Raw genomic sequence first — 16,531 nt, forward strand, 5'->3', positions numbered from 1 at the left:
TCACTCCCATTCTACACAATCCCAATGGATCAATCCCAATGGATCAATCCGATTCCCATTCACTCCCATTCTACACAATCCCAATGGATCAATCCCATTCCCATTCACTCCCATTCTACACAATCCCAATGGATCAATCCCCATCCCATTCGCTCCCATTGTACACAATCCCAATGTATCAATTCCCTTCCCATTCACTCCCAGTATACCCAATCCCAATGGATCGATCCCCTTCCCATTTACTCCCATTCAACACAATCCTAATGGATCAATCCCCTTACCATTCACTCCCATTGTACACAATCCCAATGGATCAAACCCCTTCCCATTCACTCCCATTCTACACAATCCCAATGGATCAATCCCCTTCCCATTTACTCCCATTCTTAACAATCCCAATGGATGAAACCCCTTCCCATTCACTCCCAATCAACACAATCTAAATGGATCAATCCCCTTCCCATTCACTCCCATTCTACACAATCCCAATGGATCAAACCCCTTCCCATTCACTCCCATTCTACACAATCCCAATGGATCAAACCCCTTCCCATTCACTCCCATTCTACACAATCCCAATGGATCAATCCCAATGGATCAATCCAATTCCCATTCACTCCCATTCTACGCAATCCCAATGGATCAATCCCATTCCCATTCACTCCCATTCTACACAATCCCAATGGATCAATCCCCATCCCATTCGCTCCCATTGTACACAATCCCAATGTATCAATTACCATCCCATTCACTCCCAGTGTACACAATCCCAATGGATCGATCCCCTTCCCATTCACTCCCATTCAACACAATCCTAATGGATCAATCCCCTTCCCATTCACTCCCATTGTACACAATCCAAATGGATCAAACCCCTTCCCATTCACTCCCATTCTACACAATCCCAATGGATCAAACCCCTTCCCATTCACTCCCATTCAACACAATCCCAATGGATCAAACCCCTTCCCATTCACTCCCATTCTACACAATCCCAATGGATCAATCCCCTTCACATTCACTCCCATTCTACACAATCCCAATGGATCAAACCACTTCCCATTCACTCCCATTGTACACAATCCCAATGGATCAAACACCTTCCCATTCACTCCCATTCTACACAATACCAATGGATCAATCCCAATGGATCAATCCGATTCCCATTGACCCCCATTCTACACAATCCCAATGGATCAATCCCATTCCCATTCACTCCCATTCTACACAATCCCAATGGATCAATCCACATCCCATTCGCTCCCATTGTACACAATCCCAATGTATCAATTCCCTTCCCATTTACTCCCAGTATACCCAATCCCAATGGATCGATCCCCTTCCCATTCACTCCCATTCAACACAATCCTAATGTATCAATCCCCTTCCCATTCACTCCCATTGTACACAATCCCAATGGATCAAACCCCTTCCCATTCACTCCCATTCTACACAATCCCAATGGATGCATCCCCTTCCATTGCGATTGTGTAGAATGGGAGTGAATGGGAAGGGGTTTCATCCATTGGGATTGTGTAGAATGGGAGTGAATGGGATCAATACCCTTCCCATTCATTCCAATTCTACACAATCCCAATGGATCAATCCCCTTCCCATTCATTCCCATTCTACACAATCCCAGTGGATCAATCCCCTTCCCATTCACTCCCATTCTACACAATCCCAATGGATCAAACCCCTTCCCATTCACTCCCATTCTACACAATCCTAATGGATCAAACCCCTTCCCATTCACTCCCATTCTACACAATCCCAATGGATCAATCCCCTTCCCATTCACTCCCATTCTACACAATCCCAATGGATCAAACCCCTTCCCATTCACTCCCATTCTACACAATCCCAATGGATCACACCCCTTCCCATTCACTCCCATTCTACACAATCCCAATGGATCAATCCCAATGGATCAATCCGATTCCCATTCACTCCCATTCTACACAATCACAATGGATCAATCCCATTCCCATTCACTCCCATTCTACACAATCCCAATGGATCAATCCCCATCCCATTCGCTCCCATTGTACACAATCCCAATTTATCAATTCCCTTCCCATTCACTCCCAGTATACACAATCCCAATGGATCGATCCCCTTCCCAATCACTCCCATTCAACACAATCCTAATGGATCAATCCCCTTCCCATTCACTCCCATTGTACACAATCCCAATGGATCAAACCCCTTCCCATTCACTCCCATTCTACACAATCCCAAAGGATCAAACCCCTTCCCATTCACTCCCATTCAACACAATCCCAATGGATCAAACCCGTTCCCATTCACTCCCATTCTACACAATCCCAATGGATCAATCCCCTTCACATTTACTCCCATTCTACACAATCCCAATGGATGAAACCCCTTCCCATTCACTCCCATTCAACACAATCTAAATGGATCAATCCCCTTCCCATTCACTCCCATTCTACACAATCCCAATGGATCAAACCCTTTCCCATTCACTCCCATTCTACACAATCCCAAAGGATCAATCCCCTTCCCATTCACTCCCATTCTACACAATCCCAATGGATAAAACCCTTCCCATTCTCTCCCATTCTACACAATCCCAATGGATCAAACCCCTTCCCATTCACTCCCATTCTACACAATCCCAATGGATCAAACCCCTTCCCATTCACTCCCATTCTACACAATCCCAATGGATCAAACCCCTTCCCATTCACTCCCATTCAACACAATCCCAATGTCTCAATCCCCTTCCCATTCACTCCTATTCAACACAATTCTAATGGATCAAACCCCTTCCCATTCACTCCCATTCTACACAATCACAATTGGATCAACCCCTTCCCATTCTACACAATCCCAATGGATCAAACCCCTTCCCATTCACTCCCATTCTACACAATCCCAATGGATCAAACCCCTTCCCATTCACTCCCATTGTACACAATCCCAATGGATCAAACACCTTCCCATTGACTCCCATTCAACACAATCCCAATGGATCAATCCAATTCCCATTCACTCCCATTCTACACAATCCCAATGGATCAATCCCATTCCCATTCACTCCCATTCTACACAATCCCAATGGATCAATCCCCATCCCATTCGCTCCCATTGTACACAATCCCAATGTATCAATTCCCTTCCCATTCACTCCCAGTATACCCAATCCCAATGGATCGATCCCCTTCCCATTCACTCCCATTCTACACAATCCCAATGGATCAATCCCCTTCCCATTCACTCCCATTCTACACAATCCCAATGGATCAAACCTCTTCCCATTCACTCCCATTCTACACAATCCCTATGGATCAATCCCCTTGCCATTCACTCCCATTCTCCACAATCCCAATGGATCAAACCCCTTCCCATTCACTCCCATTCTACACATTCCCAATGGATCAATTCCCTTCCCATTCACTCCCATTCTACACAATCCCAATGGATCAAACCACTTCCCATTCACTGCCATTGTACACAATCCCAATGGATCAAACCCCTTCCCATTCACTCCCATTCTACACAATCCCAATGGATCGAGCCCCTTCCCATTCACTCCCATTCTACACATTCCCTATGGATCAAACCCCTTCCCATTCACTCCCATTCTACACAATCCCAATGGATCAAACCCCTTCACATTCACTCCCATTCTACACAATCCCAATGGATCAAACCCCTTCCCATTAACTCCCATTCTACACAATCCCAATTGACACAATCCCAATGGATCAATCCCATTCCCATTCTACACAATCCCAATGGATCAATCCTCATCCCATTCGCTCCCATTGTACACAATCCCAATGTATCAATTCCCTTCCCATTCACTCCCATTCAACACAATCCTAATGGATCAATCCCCTTCCCATTCACTCCCATTGTACACAATCCCAATGGATCAAACCCCTTCCCATTCACTCCCATTCTACACAATCCCAATGGATCAAACCCCTTCCCATTCACTCCCATTCAGCACAATCCCAATGGATCAAACCCCTTCCCATTCACTCCCATTCTACACAATCCCAATGGATCAATCCCCTTCCCATTTACTCCCATTCTACACAATCCCAATGGATGAAACCCCTTCCCATTCACTCCCATTCAACACAACCTAAATGGATCAATCCCCTTCCCATTCACTCCCATTCTACACAATCCCAATGGATCAAACCCCTTCCCATTCACTCCCATTGTACACAATCCCAATGGATCAAACCCCTTCCCATTTACTCCCATTCTAGACAATCCTAATGGATCAATCCCCTTCCCATTCACTCCCATTCTACACAATCCCAATGGATCAATCCCGTTCCCATTCACTCCCATTCTACACAATCCCAAAGGATCAATCCCCTTCCCATTCACTCCCATTCTACACAATCCCAATGGATCAAACCCCTTCCCATTCACTCCCATTCAACACAATCCCAATGGATCAATCATCTTCCCATTCACTCCTATTCAACACAATCCTAATGGATCAAACCCCTTCCCATTCACTCCCATTCTACACAATCACAATTGGTTCAACCCCTTCCCATTCACTCCCATTCTACACAATCCCAATGGATCAAACCCCTTCCCATTCACTCCCATTCTACACAATCCCAATGGATCAAACCCCTTCCCATTCACTCCCATTGTACACAATCCCAATGGATCAAACACCTTCCCATTCACTCCCATTCTACACAATCCCAATGGATCAATCCCAATGGATCAATCCGATTCCCATTCACTCCCATTCTACACAATCCCAATGGATCAATCTCATTCCCATTCACTCCCATTCTACACAATCCCAATGGATCAATCCCCATCCCATTCGCTCCCATTGTACACAATCCCAATGTATCAATTCCCTTCCCATTCACTCCCAGTATAACCAATCCCAATGGATCGATCCCCTTCCCATTCACTCCCATTCAACACAATCCTAATGCATCAATCCCCTTCCCATTCACTCCCATTGTACACAATCCCAATGGATCAAACCCCTTCCCATTCACTCCCATTCTACACAATCCCAATGTATCAATCCCCTTCCCATTTACTCCCATTCTACACAATCCCAATGGATGAAACCCCTTCCCATTCACTCCCACTCAACACAATCTAAATGGATCAATCCCCTTCCCATTCACTCCCATTCTACACGATCCCAATGGATCAAACCCCTTCCCATTCACTCCCATTCTACACAATCCCAATGGTCAAACCCCTTCCCATTCACTCCCATTCTACACAATCCCAATGGATCAATCCCAATGGTTCAATCCGATTCCCATTCACTCCCATTCTACACAATCCCAATGGATCAATCCCATTCCCATTCACTCCCATTCTACACAATCCCAATGGATCAATCCCCATCCCATTCGCTCCCATTGTACACAATCCCAATGTATCAATTCCCTTCCCATTCACTCCCAGTATACACAATCCCAATGGATCGATCCCCTTCCCATTCACTCCCATTCAACACAATCCCAATGCATCAAACTCCTTCCCATTCACTCCCATAGTACACAATCCCAATGGATCAAACACCTTCCCATTCACTCCCATTCTACACAATCCCAATGGATCAATCCCAATGGATCAATCCGATTCCCATTCACTCCCATTCTACACAATCCCAATGGATCAATCCCATTCCCATTCACTCCCATTCTACACAATCCCAATGGATCAATCCCCATCCCATTCGCTCCCATTGTACACATTCCCAATGCATCAATTCCCTTCCCATTCACTCCCAGTATACCCAATCCCAATGGATCGATCCCCTTCCCATTTACTCCCATTCAACACAATCCTAATGGATCAATCCCCTTACCATTCACTCCCATTGTACACAATCCCAATGGATCAAACCCCTTCCCATTCACTCCCATTCTACACAATCCCAATGGATCAATCCCCTTCCCATTTACTCCCATTCTTCACAATCCCAATGGATGAAACCCCTTCCCATTCACTCCCATTCAACACAATCTAAATGGATCAATCCCCTTCCCATTCACTCCCATTCTACACAATCCCAATGGATCAAACCCCTTCCCATTCACTCCCATTCTACACAATCCCAATGGATCAAACCCCTTCCCATTCACTCCCATTCTACACAATCCCAATGGATCAATCCCAATGGATCAATCCAATTCCCATTCACTCCCATTCTACGCAATCCCAATGGATCAATCCCATTCCCATTCACTCCCATTCTACACAATCCCAATGGATCAATCCCCATCCCATTCGCTCCCATTGTACACAATCCCAATGTATCAATTACCATCCCATTCACTCCCAGTGTACACAATCCCAATGGATCGATCCCCTTCCCATTCACTCCCATTCAACACAATCCTAATGGATCAATCCCCTTCCCATTCACTCCCATTGTACACAATCCCAATGGATCAAACCCCTTCCCATTCACTCCCATTCTACACAATCCCAATGGATCAAACCCCTTCCCATTCACTCCCATTCAACACAATCCCAATGGATCAAACCCCTTCCCATTCACTCCCATTCTACACAATCCCAATGGATCAATCCCCTTCACATTCACTCCCATTCTAAACAATCCCAATGGATCAAACCCCTTCCCATTCACTCCCATTGTTCACAATCCCAATGGATCAAACCCCTTCCCATTTACTCCCATTCTAGACAATCCTAATGGATCAATCCCCTTCCATTCACTCCCATTCTACACAATCCCAATGGATCAAACCCTTTCCCATTCACTCCCATTCTACACAATCCCAAAGGATCAATCCCTTTCCCATTCACTCCCAATCTACACAATCCCAATGGATAAAACCCCTTTCCATTCTCTCCCATTCTACACAATCCCAATGGATCAAACCCCTTCCCATTCACTCCCATTCTACACAATCCCAATGGATCAAACCCCTTCCCATTCACTCCCATTCTACACAATCCCAATGGATCAAACCCCTTCCCATTCACACCCATTCAACACAATCCCAATGGATCAATCCCCTTCCCATTCACTCCTATTCAACACAATCCCAATGGATCAAACCCCTTCCCATTCACTCCCATTCTACACAATCCCAATGGATCAAACCCCTTCCCATTCACTCCCAGTATACACAATCCCAATGGATCGATCCCCTTCCCATTCACTCCCATTCAACACAATCCTAATGGATCAATCCCCTTCCCATTCACTCCCATTGTACACAATCCCAATGGATCAAACCCCTTCCCATTCACTCCCATTCTACACAATCCCAATGGATCAAACCCCTTCCCATTCACTCCCATTCAACACAATCCCAATGGATCAAACCCCTTCCCATTCACTCCCATTCTACACAATCCCAATGGATCAATCCCCTTCACATTCACTCCCATTCTAAACAATCCCAATGGATCAAACCCCTTCCCATTCACTCCCATTGTACACAATCCCAATGGATCAAACCCCTTCCCATTTACTCCCATTCTAGACAATCCTAATGGATCAATCCCCTTCCATTCACTCCCATTCTACACAATCCCAATGGATCAAAACCTTTCCCATTCACTCCCATTCTACACAATCCCAAAGGATCAATCCCTTTCCCATTCACTCCCATTCTACACAATCCCAATGGATAAAACCCCTTCCCATTCTCTCCCATTCTACACAATCCCAATGGATCAAACCCCTTCCCATTCACTCCCATTCTACACAATCCCAATGGATCAAACCACTTCCCATTCACTCCCATTCTACACAATCCCAATGGATCAAACCCCTTCCCATTCACTCCCATTCAACACAATCCCAATGGATCAATCCCCTTCCCATTCACTCCTATTCAACACAATCCCAAAGAATCAAACCCCTTCCCATTCACTCCGATTCTACACAATCCCAATGGATCAAACCCCTTCCCATTCACTCCCATTGTACACAATCCTAATGGATCAAACACCTTCCCATTCACTCCCATTCTACACAATCCCAATGGATCAATCCCAATGGATCAATCCGATTCCCATTCACTCCCATTCTACACAATCCCAATTTATCAATCCAATTCCCATTCACTCCCATTCTACACAATCCCAATGGATCAATCCCCATCCCATTCGCTCCCATTGTACACAATCCCAATGTATCAATTCCCTTCCCATTCACTCCCAGTATACCCAATCCCAATGGATCGATCCCCTTCCCATTCACTCCCATTCTACACAATCCCAATGGATCAATCCCCTTCCCATTCACTCTCTTTCTACACAATCCCAATGGATCAAACCCCTTCCCATTCACTCCCATTCTACACAATCCCAATGGATCAATCCCCTTCCCATTCACTCCCATTCTACACAATCCCAATGGATCAAACCCCTTCCCATTCACTCCCATTCTACACATTCCCAATGGATCAATTCCCTTCCCATTCACTCCCATTCTACACAATCCCAATGGATCAAACCCCTTCCCATTCACTCCCATTGTACACAATCCCAATGGATCAAACCCCTTCCCATTCACTCCCATTCTACACAATCCCAATGGATCGATCCCCTTCCCATTCACTCCCATTCTACACAATCCCAATGGATCAAACCCCTTCCCATTCACTCCCATTCTACACAATCCCAATGGATCAAACCCCTTCCCATTCACTCCCATTCTACACAATCCCAATGGATCAAACCCCTTCCCATTCACTCCCATTCTACACAATCCCAATGGATCAATCCCAATGGATCAATCCGATTCCCATTCACTCCCATTCTACACAATCCCAATGGATCAATCCCATTCCCATTCACTCCCATTCTACACAATCCCAATGGATCAATCCCCATCCCATTTGCTCCCATTGTACACAATCCCAATGTATCAATTCCCTTCCCATTCACTCCCAGTATACACAATCCCAATGGATCGATCCCCTTCCCATTCACTCCCATTCAACACAATCCTAATGGATCAATCCCCTTCCCATTCACTCCCATTGTACACAATCCCAATGGATCAAACCCCTTCCCATTCACTCCCATTCTACACAATCCCAATGGATCAAACCCCTTCCCATTCACTCCCATTCAACACAATCCCAATGGATCAAACCCCTTCCCATTCAGTCCCATTCTACACAATCACAATGGATCAATCCCCTTCCCATTTACTCCCATTCTACACAATCCCAATGGATGAAACCCCTTCCCATTCACTCCCATTCAACACAAGCTAAATGGATCAATCCCCTTCCCATTCACTCCCATTCTCACAATCCCAATGGATCAAACCCCTTCCCATTCACTCCCAATGTACACAATCCCAATGGATGAAACCCCTTCCCATTCACTCCCATTCAACACAAGCTAAATGGATCAATCCCCTTCCCATTCACTCCAATTCTACACAATCCCAATGGATCAAACCCCTTCCCATTCACTCCCATTGTACACAATCCCAATGTATCAATTCCCTTCCCATTCACTCCCAGTATACACAATCCCAATGGAGCGATCCCCTTCCCAATCACTCCCATTCAACACAATCCTAATGGATCAATCCCCTTCCCATTCACTCCCATTGTACACAATCCCAATGGATCAAACCCCTTCCCATTCACTCCCAGTATACACAATCCCAATGGATCGATCCCCTTCCCATTCACTCCCATTCAACACAATCCTAATGGATCAATCCCCTTCCCATTCACTCCCATTGTACACAATCCCAATGGATCAAACCCCTTCCCATTCACTCCCATTCTACACAATCCCAATGGATCAAACCCCTTCCCATTCACTCCCATTCAACACAATCCCAATGGATCAAACCCCTTCCCATTCACTCCCATTCTACACAATCCCAATGGATCAATCCCCTTCACATTCACTCCCATTCTAAACAATCCCAATGGATCAAACCCCTTCCCATTCACTCCCATTGTACACAATCCCAATGGATCAAACCCCTTCCCATTTACTCCCATTCTAGACAATCCTAATGGATCAATCCCCTTCCATTCACTCCCATTCTACACAATCCCAATGGATCAAAACCTTTCCCATTCACTCCCATTCTACACAATCCCAAAGGATCAATCCCTTTCCCATTCACTCCCATTCTACACAATCCCAATGGATAAAACCCCTTCCCATTCTCTCCCATTCTACACAATCCCAATGGATCAAACCCCTTCCCATTCACTCCCATTCTACACAATCCCAATGGATCAAACCCCTTCCCATTCACTCCCATTCTACACAATCCCAATGGATCAAACCCCTTCCCATTCACTCCCATTCAACACAATCCCAATGGATCAATCCCCTTCCCATTCACTCCTATTCAACACAATCCCAAAGAATCAAACCCCTTCCCATTCACTCCGATTCTACACAATCCCAATGGATCAAACCCCTTCCCATTCACTCCCATTGTACACAATCCCAATGGATCAAACACCTTCCCATTCACTCCCATTCTACACAATCCCAATGGATCAATCCCAATGGATCAATCCGATTCCCATTCACTCCCATTCTACACAATCCCAATTTATCAATCCAATTCCCATTCACTCCCATTCTACACAATCCCAATGGATCAATCCCCATCCCATTCGCTCCCATTGTACACAATCCCAATGTATCAATTCCCTTCCCATTCACTCCCAGTATACCCAATCCCAATGGATCGATCCCCTTCCCATTCACTCCCATTCTACACAATCCCAATGGATCAATCCCCTTCCCATTCACTCTCTTTCTACACAATCCCAATGGATCAAACCCCTTCCCATTCACTCCCATTCTACACAATCCCAATGGATCAATCCCCTTCCCATTCACTCCCATTCTACACAATCCCAATGGATCAAACCCCTTCCCATTCACTCCCATTCTACACATTCCCAATGGATCAATTCCCTTCCCATTCACTCCCATTCTACACAATCCCAATGGATCAAACCCCTTCCCATTCACTCCCATTGTACACAATCCCAATGGATCAAACCCCTTCCCATTCACTCCCATTCTACACAATCCCAATGGATCGATCCCCTTCCCATTCACTCCCATTCTACACAATCCCAATGGATCAAACCCCTTCCCATTCACTCCCATTCTACACAATCCCAATGGATCAAACCCCTTCCCATTCACTCCCATTCTACACAATCCCAATGGATCAAACCCCTTCCCATTCACTCCCATTCTACACAATCCCAATGGATCAATCCCAATGGATCAATCCGATTCCCATTCACTCCCATTCTACACAATCCCAATGGATCAATCCCATTCCCATTCACTCCCATTCTACACAATCCCAATGGATCAATCCCCATCCCATTTGCTCCCATTGTACACAATCCCAATGTATCAATTCCCTTCCCATTCACTCCCAGTATACACAATCCCAATGGATCGATCCCCTTCCCATTCACTCCCATTCAACACAATCCTAATGGATCAATCCCCTTCCCATTCACTCCCATTGTACACAATCCCAATGGATCAAACCCCTTCCCATTCACTCCCATTCTACACAATCCCAATGGATCAAACCCCTTCCCATTCACTCCCATTCAACACAATCCCAATGGATCAAACCCCTTCCCATTCACTCCCATTCTACACAATCCCAATGGATCGATCCCCTTCCCATTCACTCCCATTCTACACAATCCCAATGGATCAAACCCCTTCCCATTCACTCCCATTCTACACAATCCCAATGGATCAAACCCCTTCCCATTCACTCCCATTCTACACAATCCCAATGGATCAAACCCCTTCCCATTCACTCCCATTCTACACAATCCCAATGGATCAATCCCAATGGATCAATCCGATTCCCATTCACTCCCATTCTACACAATCCCAATGGATCAATCCCATTCCCATTCACTCCCATTCTACACAATCCCAATGGATCAATCCCCATCCCATTTGCTCCCATTGTACACAATCCCAATGTATCAATTCCCTTCCCATTCACTCCCAGTATACACAATCCCAATGGATCAATCCCCTTCCCATTCACTCCAATTCTACACAATCCCAATGGATCAAACCCCTTCCCATTCACTCCCATTGTACACAATCCCAATGTATCAATTCCCTTCCCATTCACTCCCAGTATACACAATCCCAATGGAGCGATCCCCTTCCCAATCACTCCCATTCAACACAATCCTAATGGATCAATCCCCTTCCCATTCACTCCCATTGTACACAATCCCAATGGATCAAACCCCTTCCCATTCACTCCCAGTATACACAATCCCAATGGATCGATCCCCTTCCCATTCACTCCCATTCAACACAATCCCAATGGATCAATCCCATTCCCATTCACTCCCATTCAACACAATCCCAATGGAACAAACCCCTTCCCATTCACTCCCATTCTACACAATCCCAATGGATCAATCCCCTTCCCATTTACTCCCATTCTACACAATCCCAATGGATGAAACCCCTTACCATTCACTCCCATTCAACACAACCTAAATGGATCAATCCCCTTCCCATTCACTCCCATTCTACACAATCCCAATGGATCAAACCCCTTCCCATTCACTCCCATTGTACACAATCCCAATGGATCAAACCCCTTCCCATTTACTCCCATTCTAGACAATCCTAATGGATCAATCCCCTTCCCATTCACTCCCATTCTACACAATCCCAATGGATCAATCCCTTTCCCATTCACTCCCATTCTACACAATCCCAAAGGATTAATCCCCTTCCCATTCACTCCCATTCTACACAATCCCAATGGATCAAACCCCTTCCCATTCTCTCCCATTCTACACAGTCCCAATGGATCAAACCCCTTCCCATTCACTCCCATTCTACACAATCCTAATGGATCAAACCCCTTCCCATTCACTCCCATTCTACACAATCCCAATGGATCAAACCCCTTCCCATTCACTCCCATTCAACACAATCCCAATGGATCAATCCCCTTCCCATTGACTCCTATTCAACACAATCCTAATGGATCAAACCCCTTCCCATTCACTCCCATTCTACACAATCACAATTGGATCAACCCCTTCCCATTCACTCCCATTCTACACAATCCCAATGGATCAAACACCTTCCCATTCACTCCCATTCTACACAATCCCAATGGATCAAACCCCTTCCCATTCACTCCCATTGTACACAATCCCAATGGATCAAACACCTTCCCATTCACTCCCATTCTACACAATCCCAATGGATCAATCCCAATGGATCAATCCGATTCCCATTGACCCCCATTCTACACAATCCCAATGGATCAATCCCATTCCCATTCACTCCCATTCTACACAATCCCAATGGATCAATCCACATCCCATTCGCTCCCATTGTACACAATCCCAATGTATCAATTCCCTTCCCATTTACTCCCAGTATACCCAATCCCAATGGATCGATCCCCTTCCCATTCACTCCCATTCAACACAATCCTAATGTATCAATCCCCTTCCCATTCACTCCCATTGTACACAATCCCAATGGATCAAACCCCTTCCCATTCACTCCCATTCTACACAATCCCAATGTATCAATCCCCTTCCCATTTACTCCCATTCTACACAATCCCAATGGATGAAACCCCTTCCCATTCACTCCCATTCAACACAATCTAAATGGATCAATCCCCTTCCCATTCACTCCCATGCTACACAATCCCAATGGATCAAACCCCTTCCCATTCACTCCCATTCTACACAATCCCAATGGATCAAAACCCTTCCCATTCACTCCCATTCTACACAATCCCAATGGATCAAACCCCTTCCCATTCACTCCCATTCTACACAATCCCAATGGATCAATCCCAATGGATCAATCCGATTCCCATTCACTCCCATTCTACACAATCCCAATGGATTAATCCCATTCCCATTCACTCCCATTCTACACAATCCCAATGGATCAAGCCCCATCCCATTCGCTCCCATTGTACACAATCCCAATGGATCAAACACCTTCCCATTCACTCCCATTCTACACAATCCCAATGGATCAATCCCCTTCCCATTCACTCCCATTCTACACAATCCCAATGGATCAAACCCCTTCCCATTCACTCCCATTCTACACAATCCCAATGGATCAAACAACTTCCCATTCACTCCCATTGTACACAATCCCAATGGATCAAACCCCTTCCCATTTACTCCCATTCTAGACAATACTAATGGATCAATCCCCTTCCCATTCACTCCCATTCTACACAATCCCAATGGATCAATCCCCTTCCCATTCTCTCCCATTCTACACAATCCCAATGGATCAAACCCCTTCCCATTCACTCCCATTCTACACAACCCCAATGGATCAAACCCCTTCCCATTCACTCCCATTCTACACAATCCCAATAGATCAAACCCCTTCCCATTCACTCCCATGCTACACAATCCCAATGGATCAATCCGAACGGATCAATCCCATTCCCATTCACTCCCATTCTACACAATCCCAATGGATCAATCCCATTCAAATACACTCCCATTCTACACAATCCCAATGGATCAAACCCCATCCCATTTACTCCCATTGCACACAATCCCAATGTATCAATTTCCTTCCCATTCACTCCCAGTATACACAATCCTAATGGATCAATCCCCTTCCCATTCACTCCCATTGTACACAATCCCAATGGATCAAACCCCTTCCCATTCACTCCCATTCTACACAATCCCAATGGATCCATCCCCTTCCATTGCGATTGTGTAGAATGGGAGTGAATGGGAAGGGGTTTGATCCATTGGGATTGTGTACAATGGGAGTGAATGGGATCAATACCCTTCCCATTCACTCCAATTCTACACAATCCCAATGGATCAATCCCCTTCCCATTCATTCCCATTCTACACAATCCCAGTGGATCAATCCCCTTCCCATTCACTCCCATTCTACACAATCCCAATGGATCAAACCCCTTCCCATTCACTCCCATTCTACACAATCCTAATGGATCAAACCCCTTCCCATTCACTCCCATTCTACACAATCCCAATGGATCAATCTCCTTCCCATTCACTCCCATTCTACACAATCCCAATGGATCAAACCTCTTCCCAATCACTCCCATTCTACACAATCCCAATGGATCAATCTCCTTCCCATTCACTCCCATTCCACACAATCCCAATGGATCAAACCCCTTCCCATTCACTCCCATTCAACACAATCCCAATGGATCAAACCCCTTCCCATTCACTCCCATTATACACTATCACAATTGATCAAACCCCTTCCCATTCACTCCCATTCTACACAATCCCAATGGATCAAACCCCTTCCAATTTACTCCCATTGTGCACAATCCCAATGGATCAAACCCCTTCCCATTCACTCCCATTCTACAAAATCCCAATGGATCAAACCCCTTCCCATTCACACCCATTCTACACAATCCCAATGGATCAATCCCCTTCCCATTCACTCCCATTCTACACAATCCCAATGGATCAATCCCCTTCCCATTCACTCCCATTCTACACAATCCCAATGGATCAATCCCCTTCCCATTTACTCCCATTCTACACAATCCCAATAGATCAAATCCCTTCCCATTCACTCCCATTCAACACAATCCCAATGGATCAATCCCCTTCCCATTTACTCCCATTCTACACAATCCCAAAGGATCAATCCCCTTCCCATTCACTCCCATTCCGCACAATCCCAATGGTTCAATTCCCTTCCCATTCACTCCCATTCTACACAATTCCAATGGATCATAGTCCTTCCCATTCACTCCCATTTCACACAATCCCAATGGATCAAACACCTTCCCATTCACTCCCATTCTACACAACCCTAATGGATCAAACCCCTTCCCATTCACTCCCATTCTACACAATCCCAATGGATCAATCCCCTTCCCATTCACTCCCATTCTACACAATCCCAATGGATCAATCCCTTTCCCATTCAGTCCCATTCTACACAATCCCAATGGATCACACCCCTTCCCATTCACTCCCATTCTACACAATCCTAATGGATCAAACCCCTTCCCATTCACTCCCATTCTACACAATCCCAAAGGATCAAACCCCATCCAATTCACTCCCATTCTACACAGTCCCAATGGATCAAACCCCTTCCCATTCACTCCCATTCAACACAATCCCAATAGATCTATCCCCTTCCCATTCAGTCCCATTCTACACAATCCCAATGGATCAAACCCCTTCCAATTCACTCCCATTGTACACAATCCCAATGGATCAATCCCCTTCCCATTCACTCCCATTCTACACAATACCAATGGATGAAACCCCTTCCTCTTCACTCCCATTCCACACAATCCCACTGGATCAAACCCCTTCCCATTCACTCCCATTCTACACAATCCCAATGGATGAAACCCCTTCCTCTTCACTCCCATTCCACACAATCCCAATGGATCAAACCCCTTCCCATTCACTCCCATTCTACACAATCCCAATGGATGAAACCCCTTCTTCCTCACTCCCATCCCACACAATCCCAATGG

General features: G+C 45.5%; 1 protein-coding gene across 1 annotated transcript in view; it reads left to right on the plus strand.

Moving 5' to 3' along the window:
• The window catches only part of LOC140410137 (calcium-binding protein 1-like), a 177,232-nt gene that overhangs the window by 109,845 nt on the left and 50,856 nt on the right, over positions 1-16,531 (plus strand). The window lies entirely within an intron of this gene.

The sequence above is a fragment of the Scyliorhinus torazame genome, chromosome 4 (assembly GCF_047496885.1).
Source record: "Scyliorhinus torazame isolate Kashiwa2021f chromosome 4, sScyTor2.1, whole genome shotgun sequence".
Taxonomy (NCBI): Eukaryota; Metazoa; Chordata; class Chondrichthyes; order Carcharhiniformes; family Scyliorhinidae; genus Scyliorhinus; species Scyliorhinus torazame.